This window comes from Salmo salar, chromosome 01 (genome assembly GCF_965601325.2).
Source record: "Salmo salar chromosome 01, fSalSal1, whole genome shotgun sequence".
Classification (NCBI taxonomy): Eukaryota; Metazoa; Chordata; class Actinopteri; order Salmoniformes; family Salmonidae; genus Salmo; species Salmo salar.
In genome coordinates this window covers 107,845,225-107,861,680 of record NC_138291.1, presented here as the reverse complement: position 1 = coordinate 107,861,680, position 16,456 = coordinate 107,845,225, and the positions used below count along the sequence as shown (strand labels likewise).

The window sequence follows — 16,456 nt, the reverse complement described above, 5'->3', positions numbered from 1 at the left end:
TTAATGCGAACTGGTGCACATGTGACAAAGATAGACATAGAAATAAGTCCAGGTTCCTTCATGCATTGAACATAATGAATAAATGTCAAGTAGTACCAGATGTGAATTGTTCATATCAGCGTCAAATACACTCAAACGTTTTCCAACTGAAGGGAAATTGATTGTTACTGTAGTAATATGCATTACAACCAATATGTCGTTGCATAACCTTTTACTGCAGTGGGCTAAATCATTGTCACACAGTGGTTCTTGGTAGTCTTAAACAGATCTACTTTGAAACAAAAGTCTACACCTCACACACATGGTTATGGGCTATAAAAAGGAAGACACCTGTACCATGTCAGATATAGAGTTGGAATGTATTACATTTTGAGTTTGCATCCCAAAATTACACTTTAAATACATCAAAGAAGACTGAAATATAAAAACCGTTTGACATAAAAACACTGGATTTTCGGGTGCGTAAAAAAAATATATATGTTGACTAATTATGAAATTATGAAAAATATTAATAACATTCCACCCTTGAGGCCACTAGACGGCATTTCTGGTCATTCGACTGCAGGAAAGGGCTACGACACAATATTAACAAGAGGCTTAAGTGGCACATATGCACTTTCACAACAGAACCGTTCTGCAAAACCCTGTGGTCATGAGATCAACGTATCTAACTTTCCCTGTTTTGCAGACTGACAGGAAGTCCAAGGACAGACAGATCTGCATCCCCCATCAAAGTGCTCTTTGACAGCATCCTTCTTTTCTTGGACATATTTGTCAATGGATACCTTGGGAATGATTGACGATGGCTGCCTGTCACTAGACAACTACCATGACATGGTGAAGGGAGGAGGGTCTAGCGGAGGAGGCCGGCTCCACAGCACTGACCTGATCCTGGGCTTCAGTAAGGACCGTTACCCCCTGCTCACTCCCGTAGGGTCCGAACGGACCCATGAAGTGGACACTGAGGGCCTGGAGGACCACCAGGGGAAGCAGGGCCAGTCAGACCCCTACAGATACCTGGCCAGCCTGGAGGACAGCAACCAGCACTCTGCCTTTCACGGTCAGTACCATGGTTGTTATTGATTTCTAGGTTAATTCATTGATTGATTAGGTGATGTTGTTTATTACATAAAGACAAGGTAAAGGGTGGCAGGTAGCCTAGAGAGTTTGGCCAGTAACCGAAAGTTTGCTAGATCGAATCCCCGAGCTGACAAGGTAAAAATCTGTCGTTCTGCCCCCGAACAAGGCAGTTAACCCACTGTTCCTAGGCCGTCATTGTAAATAAGAATTTGTTCCTAACTGACTTGCCTAGTTAAATAAAGGTTAAATAAAATAAAAAATAAAATAAAAGTAACACTTCCTATGAATAACCTCTTATGAGACATGCATAATGCATTATAATACACAACATAGGCGCTAATAACTGCTCATAAACATCGATAACATATACAGCAACAACATCAGTGAAAAAGCAGTTCATATAAGAGTAAGACCAAAACAATCTAAGACTTATATCCAAGACTTTCACTTCTCCACAGTAAAATGAGTAGTCACAAAGTTTACTTAGATTACCTCATCCAGGACTAAAGGCAGGGACAGTTGAAAGCATACGGTGGTAACTTCATCCAGGAGGAAAGGCAGAGATAGTTGAATGCATACGGTGCTAACCTCATCCAGGAGGAAAGGTAGAGATAGTTGAAAGCATACGGTGATAATCTTGTCCAGGAGGAAAGGCAGAGATAGTTGAAAGCATACGGTGCTGACCTCGCCCAGGAGGAAAGGCAGGGACAGTTGAAAGCATACGGTGCTAACCTCATCCAGGAGGAAAGGAAGGGACAGTTGAAAGCATACGGTGCTAACCTCATCCAGGAGGAAAGGAAGGGACAGTTGAAAGCATACGGTGCTGACCTCATCCAGGAGGAAAGGAAGGGACAGTTGAAAGCATACGGTGCTAACCTCATCCAGGAGGAAAGGAAGGGACAGTTGAAAGCATACGGTGCTGACCTCATCCAGGAGGAAAGGCAGAGATAGTTGAAAGCATACGGTGCTAACCTCATCCAGGAGGAAAGGAAGGGACAGTTGAAAGCATACGGTGCTGACCTCATCCAGGAGGAAAGGCAGGGACAGTTGAAAGCATACGGTGCTAACCTCATCCAGGAGGAAAGGAAGGGACAGTTGAAAGCATACGGTGCTGACCTCATCCAGGAGGAAAGGAAGGGACAGTTGAAAGCATACGGTGCTAACCTCATCCAGGAGGAAAGGAAGGGACAGTTGAAAGCATACGGTGCTGACCTCATCCAGGAGGAAAGGCAGAGATAGTTGAAAGCATACGGTGCTAACCTCATCCAGGAGGAAAGGAAGGGACAGTTGAAAGCATACGGTGCTGACCTCATCCAGGAGGAAAGGCAGGGACAGTTGAAAGCATACGGTGCTGACCTCATCCAGGAGGAAAGGTAAGGACAGTTGAAAGCATACGGTGCTAACCTCATCCAGGAGGAAAGGTAAGGACAGTTGAAAGCATACGGTGCTGACCTCATCCAGGAGGAAAGGTAACGACAGTTGAAAGCATACGGTGCTGACCTCATCCAGGAGGAAAGGAAGGGACAGTTGAAAGCATACGGTGCTGACCTCATCCAGGAGGAAAGGAAGGGACAGTTGAAAGCATACGGTGCTTGGATTGTCATTTTCTCAAGATTCAGAGACTACAGTTTATCACTACAGTATAGCTACAATGTTGAACTTAACGTTTCTACCTTTACACAACCAGATCTAGGACCAGGCTTGGATAAGATATAGCAAGTTGGATATCGACTGACTGACTAAGTAGGCCTGGCTGGGATGAATAAGGGACTGGTGTACCAAGTATTTTTTCCTGAACAATCCTTGTTTATTAGAACATTACATAACATTATAACCCTCTATTACTGTAACATTACGGCATAGTGACTTAAGGAGACCGCTTTTCCTGCCTCACATGTTTGTTACCAAGTCAACGATCTGATTTATACAGTGGGGGGAAAAAGTATTTGATCCCCTGCTGATTTTGTACGTTTGCCCACTGATAAAGAAAGGATCAGTCTAGAATTTTAATGGTAGGTTTATTTGAACAGTGAGAGACAGAATAACAACACAAATATCCAGAAGAATGCATGTCAAAAATGTTATAAATTGATTTGCATTTTAATGAGGGAAATAAGTATTTGACCCCCTCTCAGTCAGAAAGATTTCTGGCTCCCAGGTGTCTTTTATACAGGTAACGAGCTGAGATTAGGAGCACACTCTTAAAGGGAGTGCTCCTAACCGCAGCTTGTTACCTGTAAAAAAGACACCTGTCCACAGAAGAAATCAATCAATCAATCAGATTCCAAACTGTCCACCATGGCCAAGACCAAAGAGCTCTCAAGGATGTCAGGGACAAGATTGTAGACCTACACAAGGCTGGAATGGGCTACAAGACCATCGCCAAGCAGCTTGGTGAGAAGGTGACAACAATTGGTGCGATTATTTGCAAATGGAAGAAACAAAAGAACTGTCAATCTTCCTCGGCCTGGGGCTCCATGCAAGATCTCACCTCGTGGAGTTGCAATGATCATGAGAACGGTGAGGAATCAGCCCAGAACTACACGGGAGGATCTTGTCAATGATCTCAAGGCAGCTGGGACCATAGTCACCAAGAAAACAATTGGTAACACACTACGCCGTGAAGGACTGAAATCCTGCAGCGCCCGCAAGGTCCCCCTGCTCAAGAATACATGTACATGCCCGTCTGAAGTTTGCCAATGAACATCTGAATGATTCAGAGGACAACTGGTGAAAGTGTTGTGGTCAGATGAGACCAAAATGGAGCTCTTTGGCATCAACTCAACTCGCCGTGTTTGGAGGAGGAGGAATGCTGCCTATGACCCCAAGAACACCATCCCCACCGTCAAACATGGAGGTGGAAACATTATGCTTTGGTAGTGTTTTTCTGCTAAAGGGACAGGACAACTTCACTGCATCAAAGGGACGATGGACGGGGCCATGTACCGTCAAATCTTGGGTAAGAACATCCTTCTCTCAGCCAGGGCATTGAAAATGGGTCGTGGATGGGTTTTCCAGCATGACAATGACCCAAAACACACGGCCAAGGCAACAAAGGAGTGGCTCAAGAAGAAGCATATTAAGGTCCTGGAGTGGCCTAGCCAGTCTCCAGACCTTAATCCCATAGAAAATCTGTGGAGGGAGCTGAAGGTTCGAGTTGCCAAACGTCAGCCTCGAAACCTTAATGACTTGGAGAAGATCTGCACAGAGGAGTGGGACAAAATCCCTCCTGAGATGTGTGCAAATCTGGTGGCAAACTACAAGAAACGTCTGACCTCTGTGATTGCCAACAAGGGTTTTGCCACCAAGTACTAAGTCATGTTTTGCAGAGGGGTCAAATACTTATTTCCCTCATTAAAATGCAAATCATTTTATAACATTTTTGACATGTGTTTTTTTTTTTATTCTGTCTCTCACTGTTCAAATAAACCTACCATTAAAATTATAGACTGATCATTTCTTTGTAAGTGGGCAAACGTACAAAATCAGCAGGGGATCAAATACTTTTTTCACCCACTGTAATCTTGAGCCTCAATTGATTTGGATTAATTATTTAACAAGCTCTGATTAGATCTACCATCCATCAGCCATGTGTAATGGGGCTTCAACCTCACCCTGTTTTCTACCATCCATCAGCCATGTGTAATGGGGCTTCAACCTCACCTTGATTCTACCATCCATCAGCCATGTGTAGTGGGACTTCAACCTCACCCTGTTTTCTACCATCCATCAGCCAAGTGTAATGGGGCTTCAACCTCACCTTGTTTTCTACCATCCATCAGCCATGTGTTATGGGGCTTCAACCTCACACTGTTTTCTACCATCCATCAGCCATGTGTAATGGGACTTCAGCCTCACCTTGTTTTCTACCATCCATCAGCCATGTGTAGTGGGGCTTCAACCTCACCCTGTTTTCTACCATCCATCAGCCATGTGTAATGGGGCTTCAACCTCACCCTGTTTTCTACCATCCATCAGTCATGTGTAGTGGGGCTTCAACCTCACCCTGTTTTCTACCATCCATCAGCCATGTGTAGTGGGGCTTCAACCTCACCTTGTTTTCTACCATCCATCAGCCATGTGTAATGGGACTTCAACCTCACCCTGTTTTCTACCATCCATCAGTCATGTGTAGTGGGGCTTCAACCTCACCCTGTTTTCTACCATCCATCAGCCATGTGTAGTGGGGCTTCAACCTCACTCTGTTTTCTACCATCCATCAGCCATGTGTAATGGGGCTTCAACCTCACCCTGTTTTCTACCATCCATCAGTCATGTGTAGTGGGCCTTCAACCTCACCCTGTTTTCTACCATCCATCAGCCATGTGTAGTGGGGCTTCAACCTCACCTTGTTTTCTACCATCCATCAGCCATGTGTAATGGGGCTTCAACCTCACCCTGTTTTCTACCATCCATCAGTCATGTGTAGTGGGGCTTCAACCTCACCCTGTTTTCTACCATCCATCAGCCATGTGTAGTGGGGCTTCAACCTCACCTTGTTTTCTACTATCCATCAGCCATGTGTAATGGGACTTCAGCCTCACCTTGTTTTCTACCATCCATCAGCCATGTATAGTGGGGCTTCAACCTCACCCTGTTTTCTACCATCCATCAGCCATGTGTAATGGGGCTTCAACCTCACCCTGTTTTCTACCATCCATCAGTCATGTGTAGTGGGGCTTCAACCTCACCCTGTTTTCTACCATCCATCAGCCATGTGTAGTGGGGCTTCAACCTCACCTTGTTTTCTACCATCCATCAGCCATGTGTAATGGGGCTTCAACCTCACCCTGTTTTCTTAGAAAAGATGTGGTTCAGAGGACAAGTACATTCTTGGTGTAGATTAGAGCTGTCCATTCCCAGGGTACATGAGGACACTCAGGTTTAACAGGTGGCATCTGTCCCCATGGGACTATGAAATCACCCGTAGAGAGAGCTGCATATTAGGTCACTTTTGGTAAGTAGAACTGGGCACTGCCGAAGGAACCGAGTGCAAGAAGACAGATACCTAAACATACACGTCTCTCCTGTTCTACTGTCTCCCTTCAGAGTCAGGCCTTTTCTCCAGGGACAAGTGTGACGGGGACCTGGGAGACCTCCAGAAGGGGGTGGACAGCGGGGAAAAGTCCCCTGAGCTTCCAAAGAAGGACCACCCTAAGAAGAAGCACCGGCGCAACCGCACCACCTTCACCACCTTCCAGCTCCATGAGTTGGAGAAGGCCTTTGAGAAGTCCCACTACCCTGACGTCTACAGCCGGGAGCTCCTGGCCATGAAGGTCAATCTCCTTGAGGTCCGTGTCCAGGTATGGAGACTCCACCTATCTAATACTACTACTACTATACACTAATAATACTGTATAGAGTCTCTACCTCTCTAATATTACTATTACTATCATTATACACTAATAATACTGTATGCAACCTCCACCTATCTAATACTACTACTACTACACACTAATAACATTTACATTTACATTTACGTCATTTAGCAGACGCTCTTATCCAGAGCGACTTACAAATTGGATAATAATAATACTGTATAGTCTCCACCTGTCTAATACTACTATCACTGTACACTAATAATGCTGTATAGTCTCTACCTATGTAATACTACTATTACTATCACTATACACTAATAATACTGTATCCAACCTCCACTTTTCTATTACTGCTATTACTATCACTATACACTAATAATACTGTATAGAGTCTCTACCTATCTAATACTACTATCACTATCACTATACACTAATAATACTGTATAGAGGCTCTACCTATCTAATACAACTATTACTATCACTATGCACTAATAATACTCTATAGAGTCTCTACCTATCTAATACTACTATTACTATACACTAATTATACTGTATGAAGTCTCTACCTATTTGATACTACTATTACTATTACTATACACAAATTATACTGTATGAAGTCTCCACCTATCTAATACTACTACTACTATACACAAATAATACTGTATGCAACCTCCACCTATCTAATACTACTATTACTATCATTATACCCTAATAATACTGTATGGAGTCTCCACCTATCTAATACTACTACTACTATACACAAATAATACTGTATGGAGTCTCTACCTATCTGATACTACTATTACTATCACTATACACTAATAATACTGTATGGAGTCTCTACCTATCTAATACTACTACTACTATACACAAATATTACTGTATGGAGTCTCTACCTATCTGATACTACTATTACTATCACTATACACTAATAATACTGTATAGAGTCTCTACCTATCTAATACTACTACTACTATACACTAATAATACTGTATAGTCTCTACCTATCTAATACTACTATTACTATCGCTATACACTAATAATACTGTATGCAACCTTCACCTATCTAATGCTACTATTACTATCACTATACACTAATAATACTGTATAGAGTCTCTACCAGGGGCGGAAATCCCAGGGGGGACGGGGGGGACACGACCCCCCCATCCTGGGAAAAATATGATTTGTCCCCCCCAATATATCACTGTAAACATAACTGTAATTTAAATAATATTAATAATACGCAATGAAAGCAATTGTGCTGATTATAGACACTTGATAGCGTGTTTTTAAGTTTCAAAAGATTGCGACCCCCCCGCCCTTTGCCTCACAATGGTTTGATCCACTGCCAGTTCCTTAGTTGTCAATGTAGCAGATTGTTAGTATCTACTGTCTGAAAGGCACTCAATGCACGTAACTGACGTGAGGTTAATCCAGTCAATCGCGCCAGGGTTCACACACACCCTAGCTGAATTTGCAGAGCTAGCGCGCAAATATTAACTATTAAGCTAGCTAGTACCTATTCCATTTATGTGGTGTCGTCAAAGATGGAATCTTTGCTATCGTCAATTTATTCCAAGATCAGCATGCATGTAAGTTAGTGCTTCAAAGTCCCTGTGATAATGTTAGCGATAAACTGAACAGAACTACACTCTCTTCTACCATTGTTTTAAATATATTTAATGGTCTCGTTGCAAAAGCTAAATTGTCGCAAGGGAACTTTTACTTATTTATTTGATTTCACCTTTATTTAACCCGGGTAGCAAAGATTATAGCAAACACCACTGAATTGGTGCTCGCTAGCTTTGCAAATTCAGCTATTGTTGGAAGCCAGCCAATATGAAGCAAACGATTAAAATTACAAAAGGTTGCAGCATATGTTGTGTAAATGGTGAACTCATACAGCTGTCAACTCTTGTCACTGCAATCCGTTTCACATTTGCTAGCTACCTTTTAGAACGAAGCTCATATAGAATGATAGAAGATAAGATGATAGAAGCCCATCTCCTACTGTAAATAACCTACATACTGTGTGTGTGTAGCCAGCCAGGTAGAAAAATGGCAGAAAAAAGACAGACGTCAGAGTATTTTTCAGTACACCAAAACGCAAAGTAAGAACCCTAGTAGCCTAATATCTCAGACTAGTTGATAAAATGTTCATAAGAAAGAAGTGAAATGCTAATTGAAATGTTTCACAATGATGTCATTAGGCAGAGCAGGCAACAGATGGCACACAGACAGCAGAGTTGGGGACAGATATGCAGGGACAGACTGGCAGAGACAGGGAGTCTCAGGTAAGTTTGTTGAGTCTTTGTTTGGCAACATTATGAAAGGTTCTCATTTTTTTTTCACTTGTAAAATAGGAACATAACTGGAAAATGCCATGGATACCCCCACTCTCAACTTAAACTGGTGACTGAACTAAGATTTGTTAAAGGCAATGGTATTGCTGTTGTGATTAGTTGTGTAGTTTTGGGTACCGGTAGTTAGGAGTACAGCAAACACCTTATTTATTTTGTTCCTCAATATACATTTACCATATTACAACGTAGGCTATGTGTTACAGCAATACTTTTGGTGTCCCCCTCAGGAATTGCTCTTGAGAAAATTTCATGTAATTGTCCCCTCCAAAGTTGATATCAGATTTTCGCCCCTGGTCTCTACCTATCTAATACTACTACTACTATACACTAATAATACTCTATAGAGTCTCTACCTATCTAATGCTACTATTACTATCACTAATAATACTGTATAGAGTCTACCTATCTAATACTACTATCACTATCACTATACACTAATAATACTGTATAGAGACTCTACCTATCTAATACTACTATCACTATACACAAGTAATACTGTATAGAGTCTCCACCTATCTAATACTACTACTACTATACACTAATAATACTGTATAGCGTCTCCACCTATCTAATACTACTATTAATATCACTATACACTAATAATACTGTATGCAACCTCCACCTAGCTAATACTACTATTAATCAAATCAAATTTATTTTTATAGCCCTTCTTACATCAGCTGATATGTCAAAGTGCTGTACAGAAACCCAGCCTAAAACCCCAAACAGCAAGCAATGCAGGTGTAGAAGTACGGTGGCTAGGAAAAACTCCCTAGAAAGGCCAAAACCTAGGAAGAAACTGTCCTCTTCTGGCTGTGCCGGGGTGGAGATTATAACAGAACATGGCCAAGATGTTCAAATGTTCATAAATGACCAGCATGGTCAAATAATAATAATCATAGTAGTTGTCGAGGGTGCAACAAGTCAGCAACTCAAGAGTAAGTGTCGGCTTTTTCATAGCCGATCTTTGAGAGTATCTCTTCCGCTCCTGCTGTCTCTAGAGAGTTGAAAACAGCAGGTCTGGGACAGGTAGCACGTCCGGTGAACAGGTCAGGGTTCCAGCAGGTCTGGGACAGCAGGTCTGGGACAGCAGGTCTGGGACAGGTAGCACGTCCGGTGAACAGGTCAGGGTTCCATAGCCGCAGGCAGAACAGTTGAAACTGGAGCAGCAGCACGGCCAAAACCTAGAAAGAAACCAGGAGAGGAACCAGGCTATGAGGGGTGGCCAGTCCTCTTCTGGCTGTGCCGGGTGGAGATTATAACAGAACATGGCCAAGATGTTCAAATGTTCATAAATGACCAGCATGGTCAATTAATAATAATCACAGTTGTCGAGGGTGCAACAAGTCAGCACCTCAAGAGTAAATGTCAGTTGGCTTTTCATAGCCGATCATTGAGAGTATCTCTACCGCTCCTGCTGTCTCTAGAGAGTTGAAAACAGCAGGTCTGGGACAGGTAGCACGTCCGGTGAACAGGTCAGGGTTCCAGCAGGTCTGGGACAGCAGGTCTGGGACAGGTAGCACGTCCGGTGAACAGGTCAGGGTTCCATAGCCGCAGGCAGAACAGTTGAAACTGGAGCAGCAGCACGGCCAAAACCTAGAAAGAAACCAGGAGAGGAACCAGGCTATGAGGGGTGGCCAGTCCTCTTCTGGCTGTGCCGGGTGGAGATTATAACAGAACATGGCCAAGATGTTCAAATGTTCATAAATGACCAGCATGGTCAATTAATAATAATCACAGTTGTCGAGGGTGCAACAAGTCAGCACCTCAAGAGTAAATGTCAGTTGGCTTTTCATAGCCGATCATTGAGAGTATCTCTACCGCTCCTGCTGTCTCTAGAGAGTTGAAAACAGCAGGTCTGGGACAGGTAGCACGTCCGGTGAACAGGTCAGGGTTCCAGCAGGTCTGGGACAGCAGGTCTGGGACAGGTAGCACGTCCGGTGAACAGGTCAGGGTTCCATAGCCGCAGGCAGAACAGTTGAAACTGGAGCAGCAGCACGGCCAAAACCTAGAAAGAAACCAGGAGAGGAACCAGGCTATGAGGGGTGGCCAGTCCTCTTCTGGCTGTGCCGGGTGGAGATTATAACAGAACATGGCCAAGATGTTCAAATGTTCATAAATGACCAGCATGGTCAATTAATAATAATCACAGTTGTCGAGGGTGCAACAAGTCAGCACCTCAAGAGTAAATGTCAGTTGGCTTTTCATAGCCGATCATTGAGAGTATCTCTACCGCTCCTGCTGTCTCTAGAGAGTTGAAAACAGCAGGTCTGGGACAGGTAGCACGTCCGGTGAACAGGTCAGGGTTCCAGCAGGTCTGGGACAGCAGGTCTGGGACAGGTAGCACGTCCGGTGAACAGGTCAGGGTTCCATAGCCGCAGGCAGAACAGTTGAAACTGGAGCAGCAGCACGGCCAAAACCTAGAAAGAAACCAGGAGAGGAACCAGGCTATGAGGGGTGGCCAGTCCTCTTCTGGCTGTGCCGGGTGGAGATTATAACAGAACATGGCCAAGATGTTCAAATGTTCATAAATGACCAGCATGGTCAATTAATAATAATCACAGTTGTCGAGGGTGCAACAAGTCAGCACCTCAAGAGTAAATGTCAGTTGGCTTTTCATAGCCGATCATTGAGAGTATCTCTACCGCTCCTGCTGTCTCTAGAGAGTTGAAAACAGCAGGTCTGGGACAGGTAGCACGTCCGGTGAACAGGTCAGGGTTCCATAGCCGCAGGCAGAACAGTTGAAACTGGAGCAGCAGCACGGCCAGGTGGACTGGGGACAGCAAGGAGTCATCATGTCAGGTAGTCCTGAGGCATGGTCCTAGGGCTCAGGTCCTCCAAGAGAGAGAAAGAAAGAAAGAGAGAATTAGAGAGAGCATCCTTAAATTCACAAAGGACACCGGATAAGACAGGAGAAATACTCCAGATATAACAGACTGACCCTAGCCCCACGACACATAAACTACTGCAGCATAAATACTGGAGGCTGAGTCGGAGGGGTCAGGAGACACTGTGAACTACTACTACTTCCACCACTACTGACACTACCACCACTACTGTTACCACCACCACCAATACTACTACTACTACTACTACTACTACTACTACTACTACTACTATTACAACCACCACCACCACTACTACTACTACTACTACTACTACCACCACCACTACTGTTACCACCACTACTACTGTTACCACCACCACCAATACTACTACTACTACTACTACTACTACTACTACTACTACTATTACAACCACCACGACTACTAGTGCTACTACTACTACTACTACTACCACCACCACTACTGTTACCACCACTACTACCACTACTACTACTACTACCACCAACACCACTACTACTACTACTACTACTACTACTACTACTACTACTACTACTACTACTACTACTACCACCACTACTACCACTACCACCACTACTGTTACCACCACCACTACTAAAACTACTACTATTACCACCACTACTACTACCATTACCACCACTACTACTGCTATTACCACCACTCACTACTACTACTACTATTACCACCACCACCACTGCTACTATTACCACCACCACCACTACTACTATTACCACCACCACCACTACTACTATTACCACCAACACCACCACTACTACTATTACCACCACCAACAACAACAACACCACCACCACCACCACTACTACTATTACCACCACCACCTCACCAACACCACCACCACCACCACTACTACTATTATTACCACCACCACCACCACTACTACTACTAATACCACCACCACCAGCACTACTACTACTATTACCACCACCACCACCACCACTACTACTATTATTATTACCACCACTACTACTACTATTACCACTACCACCACCACCACTACTACTACTATTACCACCACCACCACCACTACTACTATTACCACCACCACCACCACCAACACTACTACTACTATTACCACCACCAACACCACTACAACTACTATCACCACCACCACCACCACCACCACTACTGCTATTCACCACCACCACCACCACCACTACTACTACTACTATTAGCACCACCACCACTACTACTACTATTACCACCACCACCACCACCACTACTACTATTACCACCACCACCACTACTACTACTATTACCACCACCACCACCACCACCACCACCACCACTACTACTACTATTACCACCACCATCACCACTACTACTACTAATACCACCACCACCAGCACTACTACTACTATTACCGCCACCACCACCACTACTGCTATTACCACCACCACCACCACCACCACCACTACTACTATTACCACCACCACTACTACTACTACTATTACCACCACCACCACCACCACTACTACTATTATTATTACCACCACTACTACTACTATTACCACTACCACCACCACCACTACTACTACTATTACCACCACCACCACCACTACTACTATTACCACCACCACCACCACCAACACTACTACTACTATTACCACCACCAACACCACTACAACTACTATCACCACCACCACTACTGCTATTACCACCACCACCACCACCACCACCACCACCACCACTACTACTATTACCACCACCACCACTACTACTACTATTACCACCACCACCACCACTACTACTACTATTACCACCACCATCACCACTACTACTACTAATACCACCACCACCAGCACTACTACTACTATTACCGCCACCACCACCACTACTGCTATTACCACCACCACCACCACCACCACCACCACTACTACTATTACCACCACCACTACTACTACTACTATTACCACCACCACCACCACCACTACTACTATTAATATTACCACCACTACTACTACTATTACCACTACCACCACCACCACTACTACTACTATTACCACCACCACCACCACTACTACTATTACCACCACCACCACCACCAACACTACTACTACTATTACCACCACCAACACCACTACAACTACTATCACCACCACCACCACCACCACCACTACTGCTATTACCACCACCACCACCACCACCACCACCACCACCACCACTACTACTACTACTATTAGCACCACCACCACTACTACTACTATTACCACCACCACCACCACCACTACTACTATTACCACCACCACCACTACTACTACTATTACCACCACCACCACCACCACCACCACCACTACTACTACTATTACCACCACCATCACCACTACTACTACTAATACCACCACCACCAGGACTACTACTACTATTACCGCCACCACCACCACTACTGCTATTACCACCACCACCACCACCACCACCACCACCACCACCACTACTACTATTACCACCACCACTACTACTATTACCACCACCACCACCCCTACTTCTACTATTACCACCACCACCACCACCACAACCACCACTACTACTACTATTACCACCACCACCACCACTACTTCTACTATTACCACCACCACCACCACCACCACTACTACTATTACCACCACCACCACCACCACCACCACTACTACTATTACCACCACCACCACCACCACCACTACTACTATTACCGCCACCCCCACCACTACTGCTATTACCACCACCACCACCACCACTACTACTATTACCGCCACCACCACCACTACTACTATTACCACCACCACTACTACTATTACCACCACCACCACCCCTACTTCTACTATTACCACCACCACCACCACCACCACCACCACCACTACCACTATTACCACCACCACCACCACTACTGCTATTACCACCACCACCACCACCACCACCACCACTACTACTATTACCACCACCACTACTACTATTACCACCACCACCACCCCTACTTCTACTATTACCACCACCACCACCACCACCACCACCCCTACTTCTACTATTACCACCACTACCACCACTACTACTATTACCACCACCACCACTACTACTACTATTACCACCACCACCCCTACTTCTACATTTACCACCACCACCACCACTACTACTATAACCACCACCACCACCACCACTACTACTATTACCACCACCACCCCTACTACTACTATTACCACCACAACCAGCACACATTTTTTCATCACCGATCATTTGGACATATAAGGTTTTTGCAAGTGTTCTCATCTTTCAAATTTTGGAATGGGAGGGGACTTTTGGCCCATTTTTTGGATGAGAGATTCTGTTTAGGAGGTGGAGGCTTCTCTTGTTAGTACATTTTCTCAAACAGTTGTCGTCAAATATATTGGTACACTTGCACTTTAAAATGGAGTGGAGCAAAATGTTCTGTTTTCTCTTTTTAAAAACTGGTTCAATTACTATGTTTAACCTGTAGGCACTTACCACAGGTGAAATAAATTACACAGAATTACACAAGCTCTTAAACAGCCTGTAATTAAATTACACAGCCTCTAACTAAATTACACACCCTCTAACCAAATTAAACAGCCTCTAACTTAATTACACAGCCTCTAACTAAATTACACAGCCTCTAACTAAATTACACAGCCTCTAACCAAATTACACAGGCTCTAACCAAATTACACAGCCTCTAACCAAATTACACAGTCTCTAACAAAATTACACAGCCTCTAACTTAATTACACAGGCTCTAACCAAATTACACAGCCTCTAACCAAATTAAACAGCCTCTAACCAAATTAAACAGCCTCTAACTAAATTACACAGCCTCTAACCAAATTCATTTGAATTGTGAATAATTTAGTCCAGGCCATTTTATTTTATTTTTAACAACAAAATCTGTGATGTAGTGTGCAATGTAGTGTGCACTACTGAGTGACTACTGTAGACGAATACTACGGTATCCTCTCTGTCCGTGTCCAGGTGTGGTTCCAGAACCGTCGGGCTAAGTGGAGACGTCAGGAGAAGATGGACTCCAACTCAACAAACCTCCACAACTCCCCCATGCTGTCTGTCAACCGGTCACCCATGCCCTCCAATGTGGGGCTCATGTCCAACCCATTACCCCTGGATTCCTGGCTAGCCTCGTCCATTTCCAGCGGCAACACAATGCACACTATCCCCGGATATACAGGCCCAGGGCAGGGCCCTCACCTTCAGCCTGCCTACCCCAGCCACTCCTACTCCCACAGCCATAGCCACAGCCACAGCTTCCTCGACAGTCCCCCAGGACATGGCATGGTGCACCAAGGGATGGTACAGGGCATGCAGGGGATGCAGTCTGTGGCCCCCCCACTCTACCAGTGCCCCTGCAGCTTCAATGATAAGTACCCTCTGCTAAGGACCTGGAACATGGTTCCAGCATCGCAGCACTGAGGTTGAAGGCTAAGGAGCACATCCATTCCATGGATAAAACCTGGAAGTCTGACATTCATTTAAGGATGGTCAACTAGAACAAGTGATCAAAACAAAGGTATTCTATATAAAGGATGGTCAACCACAACAGGTGATCAAAACAAAGACATTCTATAAAGGATGCTAAACTTCAACATGATCAAAACAAAGACATTCTTTAAAGGATGGTCAACTGCAACACGATCAAACAAAGACATTCCGTAAAAAGGATGGTAAACTTCAGCAGGTAATCAAAACAAAGATATTCTGTAAAAGGGATGGTGAACTTCAGAACAAAGACATTTATAATTTATTTTGTTAATTTTATTTAACCTTAATTTATTTAAGTCAGTTAAAGGGATATGGTCAAAAGTAATGCATTATA

The 16,456-nt window shown here is 44.2% G+C and overlaps 1 pseudogene; it reads left to right on the top strand.

Annotated features, from left to right (window-relative positions):
* The first annotated feature begins 74 nt into the window (after nucleotides 1–74).
* LOC145877435 (retinal homeobox protein Rx2-like) lies at nucleotides 75–16,456 on the top strand (annotated as a pseudogene).